Below are 10,121 nucleotides of genomic sequence, written 5' to 3' on the forward strand. Positions count from 1 at the left end.
TAACCATCCAACAAACTGGATAGTGCACCTCTTGTGCATCCTAACCTGCCTACCCACATTACAACAGTGAATACACTCCAAAAGTACTTATTTGGCTGTAAAATGCTTTGAGACGTCCGGTGGTCGTGAAAGGTGCGATATAAATCCAAATCTTTCTTTCTTTTACCATCCCTCTGGTGATCCTTCTGTTTTTCTCACCACTTGATATCAGTGAATTCCCATGGGATAACCTATTTATGCCTGTCATGGTCCTGCAGAAAATCAAACAATGACTCATGACAAAAAATAATTAACTGACTGACAAAAATGCCCTCAAAACAAAAAATCAACCTTTTCGAACTTTTAAATGTACTTACCTGTGCCGAGTTAGACTGTCTATGTTTTCAATTGCGGTGGTCATGGTGTTGACAATGGACAAAGATATGAGATTAATCATAGAAACAGAGAAACATAGAAAATAGGTGCAAGAAAAGGCCATTTGGCCCTTCGAGCCTGCACCACCATTCAATAAGATCATGGCTGATCATTCCCTCAGTACCTCTTTACTGCTTTCTTTCCATATCCCTTGATTCCCCCTAGCCGTAAGGACCATATCTAACTCCCTCTTGAATATATCCAATGAACAGGCATCAACAACTCTCTACGGCAAGGAATTTCACAGGTTAACAACTCTCTGAGTGAAGAAGTTTCTCCTCGTCTCAGTTCAAAATGGCCTACCCCTTATCCTAAGACTGTGTCCCCTGGTTCTGGACTTCCCCAACAACGGGAACATTCTTCCCGCATCTAACTTGTCCAGTCCCGTCAGAATCTTATATGTTTCTATGAGATCCCCTCTCATCCTTCTAAACTCCAATGTATAAAGGCCCAGTTGATCCAGTCTCTCCCCATATGTCAGTCCTGTCATCCCAGGAATCAGTCTGATGAACCTTTGCTGCACTCCCTCAATAGCAAGAACGTCCTTCCTCAGATCAGGAGACCAAAACTGAACACAATATTCCAGGTGAGGCCTCACCAAGACCCTGTACAACTGCAGTAAGACCTCCCTGCTCCTATACTCAACTCCCCTAGCTATGAAGGCCAACATACCATTTGCCTTCTTCACCTGCATGCCAACATTCAATGACTGATGTACCATGACACCCAGGTCTCGTTGCACCTCCCCTTTTCCTAATCTGCCGCCATTCAGATAATATTCTGCCTTCATGCTTTTGCCCCCAAAGTGGATAACCTCACATTTATCCACATTATACTGCATCTGCCATGCATTTGCCCACTCACCTAACGTGTCCAAGTCACTTTGCAGCCTCTTAGCGTCCTCCTCACAGCTCACACTGCCACCCAGCTTAGTGTCATCTGCACTTGGAGATATTACACTCAATTCCTTCATCTAAATCATTAATATATATTGTAAATAGCTCGGGTCCCAGCACTGAGCCCTGCGGCACCCCACTAGTAACTGCATGCTATTCTGAAAAGGACCCGTTTATCCCCACTCTCTGCTTCCTGTCTGCCAACGAGTTTTCTATTCATGTCAGTACATTACCCCCAATACCATGTGCTTTAATTTTGCACACCAATCTCTTGTATGGGACCTTGTCAAAAGCCTTTTGAAAGTCCAAATACACCACATCCACTGGTTCTCCCTTGTCCACTCTATTAGTTACATCCTCAAAAAATTCTAGAAGATTTGTCAAGCGTGATTTCCCTTTCATAAATCCATGTTGACTTGGACTGATCCTGTCACTGCTTTCCAAATGTGCTGCTATGTCATTTTTAATAATTGATTCCAACATTTTCCCCACTACTGATGTCAGGCTAACCGGTCTATCATTACCCATTTTCTCTCTCCCTCCTTTTTAAAAAAAGTAGTGCTACATTACCTACCCTCCAGTCCATAGGAACTGATCCAGAGTCGATAAACTGTTGGAAAATAATCACCAATGCATTCACTATTTCTGGGGCCACTTCCTTAAGTACTCTGGGATACAGACTATCAGGCCCCAGGGATTTATCGGCCTTTAATCCCATCAATTTCCCTAACACAATTTCCTGCCCAATAAGGATTTCCTTCAGTTCCTCCTTCTCACTAGACCCTTGGTCCCCATTATTTCCGCAAGGTTATTTGTGTCTTCCTTCGTGAAGACAGAACCAAAGTATTTGTTCAACTGGTCTGCCATTTCTTTGTTCCCATTATAAATTCACCTGAATCTGACTGCAAGGGACCTACGTTTGTCTTCACTAATCTTTTTCTCTTCATATATCTATAGAAGCTTTTGCAGTCAGTTTTTATGTTCCCAGCAAGCTTCCTATCATACTGTATTTTCCCTCTCCTAATTAAACCCTTTGTCCTCCTCTGCTGAATTCTAAATTCTCCCAGTCCTCAGGTTTGCTGCTTGTTCTGGCCAATTTATATGCCTCTTCCTTGGATTTAACACTATCCTTAATTTCCCTTGTCAGCCACAGTTGAGCCACCTTCCCCATTTTATTTTTACTCCAGACAGGAATGCACAATTGTTGAAGTTCATCCATGTGATCTTTAAATGTTTGCCATTGCCTATCCACCGTCAACCCTTTAAGTATCATTCACCAGTCTATTCTAGCCAATTCATGTCTCATACCATCGAAGTTACCTTTCCTTAAGTTCAGGACCCTCGTCTTTGAATTAACTGTATCTCTCTGCATCTTAATACTGAATTCTACCATGTTATGGTCACTCTTCCCCAAGGTGTCTCGCACAACAAGATTGCTAATTAGTCCTTTCTCATTACACATCACCCAGTCTAGGATGGCCAGTCCTATAGTTGATTCCTCGACATATTGGTCTAGAAAACTATCCCAAATACACTCCAGGAAATCTTCCTGCACCGTATTGCTACCAGTGTGGCTTGCCCAATCAATATGTACATTAAAGTCACCCATGATAACTGCTGTACCTTTATTGCACCCATCCCTAATTTCTTGTTTGATGCTGTCCCCAACCTCGCTACTATTGTTTGGTGGTCTGTACACAACTCCCATTAGCGTTTTCTGCCTTTTGGTATTCCGCAGCTCCATCCATACAAATTCCACATCATCCAAGCTAATGTCCTTCCTTACTATTGCGTTAATTTCCTCTTTAACCAGCAACGCTACCGCACCTCCTTTTCCCTTCTGTCTATCCTTCCTGAATGTTGAATACCCCTGAATGTTAAGTTCCCAGCCTTGGTCACCCTGGAGCCACATCTCCGTGATGCCAATTATATCATATTTGTTAATTGCTGCTTGCACAGTTAATTCTTCTACTTTATTATGAATACTCCTCGCATTGAGGCACATAGCCTTCAGGCTTATCTTTTTTAACATACTTTGCCCCTTTAGAATTTTGCTGCAATGTGTCCCTTTTTGATTTTTGCCTTGAGTTTCTCTGCCTTCCATTTTTACTTTTCTTCTTTCTATCTGCCCTCATTCTACTTCCCTCTGTCTCCCTGCATAGGTTCCCATCCCCCTGCCATATTAGATTAACCCCTCCCCAACAGCACTAGCAAACACTCCCCCTAGGACATTGGTTCTGGTGCTGCCCAGGTGCAGACCTTCCGGTTTGTACTGGTCCCACCTCCCCCAGAATCGGTTCCAATGTCCCAGGAATTTAAATCCCTCCCTTCTGCACCACTCCTCAAGCTACATATTCATCTGAGCTATCCTACAATTCCTACTCTGACTAGCACGTGGTACTGGTAGCAATCCTGAGACTACTACCTTTGATGACCTACTTTTTAATTTAACTCCGAGCTCCCTAAATTGAGCTTGTAGGACCTCATCCTGTTTTTTACCTATATCCTTGGTACCTATATGAACCATGTTCACCCTCCCCCTCCAAAATGTCCTGCAGCCGCTCTGAGACATCCTTGACCCTTGCACCAGGGAGGCAACATACCATCCTGGAGTCTCAATTGCGGCCGCAGAAACATCTACCTATTCCCCTTGCAATAGAATTCCCTACCACTATTGCTCTCCCACTCTTTTTCCTGCCCTCCTGTGCAGCAGAGCCACCCATGGTGCCATGAACTTGGCTGCTGCTGCCCTCCCCTGATGAGTGATCCCCCCCAACAGTACCCAAAATGGTGTATCTGTTTTGGAGGGGGATGACCGCAGGGGATCCCTGTCGTACATTCCTTCCACTGCTCTTCCTGCTGGTCACCCATCCCCTACCTGTCTGTGTAACCTTTACCTACGGTGTGGCCAACTCACTCAACGTGCTATTCACGGCATCCTCAGCATCGCGGATACTTCAGAGTGAATCTACCTGCAGCTCCAGTGCCGCAATGCGGTCTGTCAGGAGCTGCAGCAGGATACACTTCCCGCACATATAGTCGGCAGGGACACTGGAAGCGTCCCTGAGTTCCCACATAGCACAGGAGGAGCGTGACACGTGTCCAAGTTCTCCTGCCATGACTTAACCCCTAGATTAACTTAATTTGGCAACAACAGTGATAAAGGTTACCTACTGATAAAGGAAAAGAAAAAGAAAAACTACTCACGAATCACCAGCCAATCACTTACCCCATTGGCTGTGATGTCACCCTTCGATTTCTTTCTACTTCTTTTTGCCTTCTCTCCCTGCACCTGCACCAGCTGGCCTCCTCGTCGAACTCACGCCGCTCCAACTGTTGGGCCTTTTATAGGCCTCCCTCCGACCTCCTGCGCCTCCTCGACGAACTCCTGCCGCTCCAACTGATGGGCTTTTTATGTACTCGAAGAGGACTAATTTGCAGGGTTGTGGGGAAAATGTTGAGGTGTGGGACCATATTGGACAGCTTTTCAAGGAACCAGCACAAGAATAACGGACTGAATGGCCTCCTTCTGCGCTGTAAGATTCTATGATTGTATGATAAATACTAGTTCTTCTTCTAATGAAGCTATCCAACAAGGAAAATCAGGGTCAGCATCTATAGTCTGGTGCATCTTTCAAGGTGTGATGAATGGTGTGGTGATATTTAATGTTGAGAGGGACCAGCACCGTGCTCCTGGAGTTGTGACCTATATCTGTAAAGAGGAGAAACAGGGACCTAATAAATCTGTGACCAGTTACATAGACCAGTACATAGATTTTGTGGTGTAACGCTACTGCTGCTGAAACATATTTATACATGGAAACTACAGGATTACAATTATACAAACCTAGAACATATTTTTCTTCCATTTATGTTCTAAAGCTGCCCAACCAATGACCTCCATGATAGAATCACAGTGACGTATGGGCTTGCTAAGTCCCTCCACTGTCTGCACTTCTATTAAAAGAAATCCTATTTCTATAAATTTGGATTTAATAAGTGAATATTTTCTACTCTGTATTTTAGGCAGAACCCAGTTTTATGGCCTTATGCTTAGCTAAATGCAAACTACTTTGTCTAGAGAAAGTTTGTGAGAATGTTTGAGAGCTGAGTATGATGTAATTGCGTGCTGTAATTTTGACTATGTGGTCAGTCTTCCGTCTCTCTCAGTTGTGTCATTCTAGCTTCCCTTTTGAATCTGCTGTACTAGTTTTCAACCATCTTCAATATTTCCCTTTGTGTTGCACTTTGTAGGAAAAGTGCTCTAAGAATGCCCAGAGGTATCCTAAAAATGAACAACATTAGCAATATGTCTGTTTTAGTCTACATGCCGTACATCTGAGAAGGGATTGGCACCCTTCCCACTCTTTAATGTCAGTCCCAGCTCTGAAATGTAAGTATAAAGTTCAGCATCAACTCTGATTGAACGTACTTCTCCTGTGACAATATTCCCCATTAAACATGATTAAATGCTCAAACTAGTAATAGAAATCCAACTTTAAAGAGCTTTTGCCACTGGAAGAGATACTACAGCTGCATAGAAAATTTAAAGAGACTGCGCATGAACATAAATTAGAGGGAATATTGCCACACACATAAAATGATTTATGTTAACAACATCTGGCATTAAAATTTGTTATGGCATTTATTGAATGAAGAACCCTTCATGTCGTTTCCACACTCAATAAAAAATAACACTTATTAACAAGCTAACGAACATGATACAGGTTTATAAGTCGCATAGGACTGGTCGGCAGCGGTGGGGCTGAAGTGGGAACCGTCGGAAAATCCCCGAGCTGAATTTCACTGGCAGTGACCAGTGGACCGGAAGTTGGTGGCCACTTGACACCGCCACTTGGCCGATGCTTTGCGACAGTAAGTGGCCTTTTTGGGGAGCTGAATTTCAGCCCCCTTCTCTCTTGAACAGAACTTTCCAAACTTGGTGTCAAACTTAGACTCATTCTAGACTGAGCCTAAGGAAAGTTTTTCCCCGAGGGCAACCCTTGATCTACTTTTTGACTCTTTACAACTTCAGACTGTTTGTCTGTCTGACTCGGACTCAGACTTAAATTCTGACATTCTCTTGGACTTGTTTCTAGTACATCTGATGTAGGGTTTGTTACTGGTACTCTACTTGTAACAAGACTGTCTGACTCATCAGAAATAATTGAATCATTCCAATTTTCAACGCCTTCAACATCTGTAGATAAAATATGATCAATGTGAACAAACCTAACCTTTCCATGATCAAACATCTTGACCAAATATGTGCGAGAACCACATATCTTCACTGCTCTTCCTGGTAACCACTTTAATCATTTATGGTGATGGTTCTTCACTCTAAACGTCTGATTCAATTTCACGCTTCTCTTTCTTACTTCTACCTCTATCATGATTCTCTCTCTGTCTTAATTGTTTCTCTTCTACTGACTGTGCCAAGTTGGCTTTAACAATGAGAACCTGATTCATGGCTGTCGTTTGAGAAACAACTCTGCTGGTGTTCTACCAGTTGTTGTATGAGGAGTATTACAATAAGTAATCAGAAAATTAGCCAGTTTGTGATCCAACGACAACTGCCGTTTCCTTGGATTTGGAGCCATCATCATCATCATAGGCAGTACCTCGAAATCGAGGAAGATTTGCTTCCACTCTAAAAGTGAGTTCTCAGGTAATTGAAAAGTCCAATATGGGAATTACAGTCTCTGTCACAGGTGGGACAGACAGTCGTTAAAGGAAAGGGTGGGTGGGGAGTTTGGTTTGCTGCACGCTCCTTCCGCTGCCTACGCTAATTTTCTGCATGCTCTCGGCGACGAGACTCGAGGTGCTCCCGGATGCTCTTCCTCCACTTAGGAAGGTCTTTGGCCAGGGACTCCCAGATGTCGGTGGGGATGTTGCACTTTATCAAGGAGGCTTTGAGGGTATCCTTGAAATGTTTCCTCTGCCCACCTGGGGCTCGCTTGCCATGTAGGAGTTCCGAGTAGAGCGTTTGCTTTGGGAGTCTTGTGTCGGGCATGCGAACAATGTGGCCCGCCCAATGGAACTGGTCGAGTGTGGTCAGTGCTTCAATGCTGGGGCTGTTGGCCTGAACAAAAACACTGGTGCATCTGTCCTCCCAAGGGATTTTCAGGATCTTGCGGAGACATCGTTGGTGGTATTTCTCCAGCGATTTGAAGTGTCTACTGTATATGGTCCACGTCTCTGAACTATACAGGAGGGTGGGTATCACTACAGCCCTGTAGACCATGAGTTTGGTGCCAGATTTTAGGGCCTGATCTTCGAACACGATCTTCCTCAAGTGGCTGAAGGCTGAGCTGGCACACTGGAGGCGGTGTTCAACCTCATCGTCGATGTCTGCCCTTGCTGCTAATAGGCTCCCGAGGAATGGAAAGTGGTCCACGTTGTCCAGGGACATGCCATGGATCTTGATGACTGGGGGGCAGTGCTGTGTGGCGGGGTCAGGTTGGTGAAGGACCTTTGTCTTACGGATATTTAGTGTAAAGCCCATACTTTTGTACACCTCGGTGAAGATGTTGATGAAGACTTGGAGTTCAGTCTCTGATTGTGTGCAGACGCAAGCGTCATCCGCATATTGTAGCTCGACGACAGAGGATTGGATGTCTTGGATCTGGCCTGGAGGCGACGAAGGTTGAACAGGTTCCCACTGGTTCTATAGATTAGTTCCACTCCAACAGGGAGCTTGTTATGGGTGAGGTGGAGCATTGCAGTGAGGAAGATCGAGATGAGGCTTGGCACGATGACGCAGCCCTGCTTGACCCCGGTCCGGCGTGGATTGGGTCAGTGGTGGATCCGTTGGTCAGGATCACGGCTTGCATGTCGTCATGGAGCAAGCAGAGGATGGCGACAAACTTTTGGTTGATGAGGGCACATTTTACAATTTGTACTGTGCACACTGCTGCACCCTTTGAAGCAGCGCTAGACTTTCCACTTTTGTGCAGATTGCCAAAAAATGGGCGTTATTTCCATGATTAAATATGGGTTTTGAGATCGGTGGATTATCGTCCATTTTCAAAACCCCAGCTTTCCATTTTATGAAATGGGTGTTACCGCAAGCAATCTTCTGCTGTAAACTGTCGGCGTCCATAGCAACACCATGGCAACGGTTGTTTTCCGAGTTTCAGGAGGTCAGGGGTCATCAATACATGCGCATAAGAGGAGGGAGAGGGAGCAGAGAGGAGCTGAAAGCGTGTGTGGGCATGTTGTGTGGCTGTTTGGCTGTTGTGGGAGGTAAGAGGGAGATTTACCAGCAGCAAAAAGACTTGTGATCATAAATAACATTGTTCCCATGGAGTTTTGGGGGAAAAATATATAGTTAAAATGGAAGGGATGGAGGAGGCGACACAGCACGCTGTGGAGACTGAGGGCGCTGGCGAAAGCAGTGAGGTGGGAGAGGAACTATTGGGGGTACGAAAACGAGCTCGGAGATTCTCTGACGAGGCAAATGCCTCCCTTCTACAGGAGATGGAGTCACGCTGGGGTCAATTGACCCGGAGTTTGCGTGGGAAGCCCATCCCAAAGGTCAATCAGAAGATATGGGCCGACATAGCTGAGGTGGTTTCATCGGTGACGAAAAAGGTCCGTGAGGGCAACCAGTGCCGCAAGCGCTGGAACGACCTTGTCGGATTCGCCAGAGTAAGTATTACATTTATTTACTTTTACTTATATATTTATATAAATTGAATTATGAGTGTAATGAGTGATTAAAATCAGATGTGATATCTTGCATTTATACCGGGAATGTTTTATTCAAAGCCTGCGTTGACGGTGTACGTCTTTAGGTAAATAATGATAATTTCATAATAATCATGATTAAATCTGTCGGTTATGTGTTATATCAGTCTCTGTGACAGTACCTAGCAATGATCTCACACAATTATCTCATGCCATGTCGTGCTGGTGTTAACTTTTACAGAAGAAGGTTTCAAAGGATAGGGCCAAGCAGAGGCGAATGGGTGGTGGGCCACCAGTCATCAGCGAGCTCACCAATATCGAGGAGCTGGCACTGGCACTAGTGGGGAGCCACCCCCGGTCGGCCACGCATGCAGCAGCAGAACTTGATGTTACACTATTGCGTGATGTAAAGTCAATAGATGCCACATCAACTCATATCCGACCAATAATATATGACAGATGATTGATAAAAGTGTTCTCTAAATAATGATGGCCTCATGAGAATCATTGCAATGCAAAATTTGGTCATGATCATGAAATGAGATGTCTGTGATGATTTTGATATTGGTGCTGCTTTTGTCGTGCATATGCTGTGTGTAGCGTCGGAATCACCTTGTGACCCTAGCACCCCCTTCTCCTCTAATAACCTCATTTATGTGTTTCAGCTCAGCCAGCAGCATGGCCCCATGCAACACCACCGAGCCCAGAAGGTGGGGGTGCGTGGCCGGACTCGCCGGGCGATCGGACATCTGGTGCTGAGGAGCCCCGATTATCGCCCGTAGAGCTGCTGGGTGTCTTCTCTATGGATGACAGTGCCGACTTCGAGGAGTGTGCATCGCCAAGCTCCATAATGCATTCGACACCGATTACATCTAGTGCTCCTGCGGCCATGCCCTCCTCCACCGTGGAGGTAATGGGCCCAAGCACCTTGCTGCAGGGCACACCAGGTGTCTCGATGATGGCGCCGACCCCACAGAGGTTGGTTCGAAGCAGTAGGCCTGCTCCACGAGAGGCTGATTTGAGTGGGGATATGGTACACTTGTCCAGGAGGAGTGTTGAGATAAGTCAGCAGATCCTCCAGACAATGGGGGCATATCCCAACAGCTGGTCAGCATGTCCGCC

Source organism: Pristiophorus japonicus, chromosome 5 (assembly GCF_044704955.1).
Source record: "Pristiophorus japonicus isolate sPriJap1 chromosome 5, sPriJap1.hap1, whole genome shotgun sequence".
Classification (NCBI taxonomy): domain Eukaryota; kingdom Metazoa; phylum Chordata; class Chondrichthyes; family Pristiophoridae; genus Pristiophorus; species Pristiophorus japonicus.